Source organism: Haliaeetus leucocephalus, unplaced genomic scaffold, assembly GCF_000737465.1.
Source record: "Haliaeetus leucocephalus isolate CR32 unplaced genomic scaffold, Haliaeetus_leucocephalus-4.0 Scaffold295, whole genome shotgun sequence".
Lineage (NCBI taxonomy): Eukaryota > Metazoa > Chordata > Aves > Accipitriformes > Accipitridae > Haliaeetus > Haliaeetus leucocephalus.
In genome coordinates this window covers 7,230,405-7,231,523 of record NW_010972731.1, presented here as the reverse complement: position 1 = coordinate 7,231,523, position 1,119 = coordinate 7,230,405, and positions in this window count along the sequence as shown.

Genomic DNA, 1,119 nt, shown 5'->3' with positions numbered 1-1,119 from the left:
CGGAGACCCCCGGGCTGGAGGTGCCGGTACCGGGACAGCCCCGACGGGCTCCCCCTCCCCCTCCGGCGACCGCAACATCGTGTCGCCTTTAGCCCCGCCCCCTCCGTGACGTCACCGGCGGGGTTACTCCCGGTCATTCCCTCCAGGACGCCTGAGTTCTCCAAACCACCGATCCCGGTGGTTGGAACCCAGCAGCACCCAACTCTTCGTCAAACTGGGACTGGGGATGTCCGTGGGATGGGGGATGTTGCCGAGGGGAGTCCGTTCCCCAAGGGGACCCGCTCCCCGCCACCCCGGCAGCGAGGTCTTACCGATGCCGGGTGCGGCATTAGCGTGGCTTTAGCCAAAAATTGGGTTTCCTAGCCCTCGGCCAGCCCCGCGCCCGCCTCGCCGCATGCTCCACCGGCTCTGCCGCGGGGCTGGCCGAGCTCTCCGACGCCTTCTCTGGTGCTGGGGGGGTCTCTCCCAGGGTTGGACCCCATCCCGACGGCAATCGGGGTGGATCAGGGCAGCTCCAGGTGTCACCTGCCTCCCCCGCGGTGAAGGTTTTGGCGTGAGGGTGTCCCCCGCCATGGGGTTTTGCCACGCTGCTTTGCGTTACGGCCACCCTGGGCCACCTCGTGCCCCACGGTTCCCCCACGTGGCCTGACGTTCCACCGGCCGTGGGTTTGCCACCCGTCCCTCGGTGGCCACGGGTCAGCCCTCATTCCCAGTGCCCACCCCGCGGTGACTGCGGGATGCGCATTCGGGGATGCGGGTGCCCCGTGCCCGCCGGGCCCCACAGCCATATAGCTCTGCCCCACGGGCTCCCATGGCGGAGTGGGGGCAGCCGTGGCACTGCTGGGTGCCTGTGTTGTGTTGATGGCGTGGGTGGCAGTGGGTGCCACGGGATAGAAATATTTGGTAGGTGCTGGGCGGCTGGGAGAGCCATGCCCACCCCCGAGGCTGCGCAGTAGGTAGGGGGGGGGGGCAGGAGGGAGCACCCCCTCTCTGCACCCTTGGACTTTGCTCTCTTGCCCCTGCACCATGGAGAAGCCTTGGGGGGGGTCTCTTGAGCAGGGTGGGGGGGTTGAGGGAGGCCCCCCTGGAAGGAAACCCACCCACGCAGAGAGGGGTGCC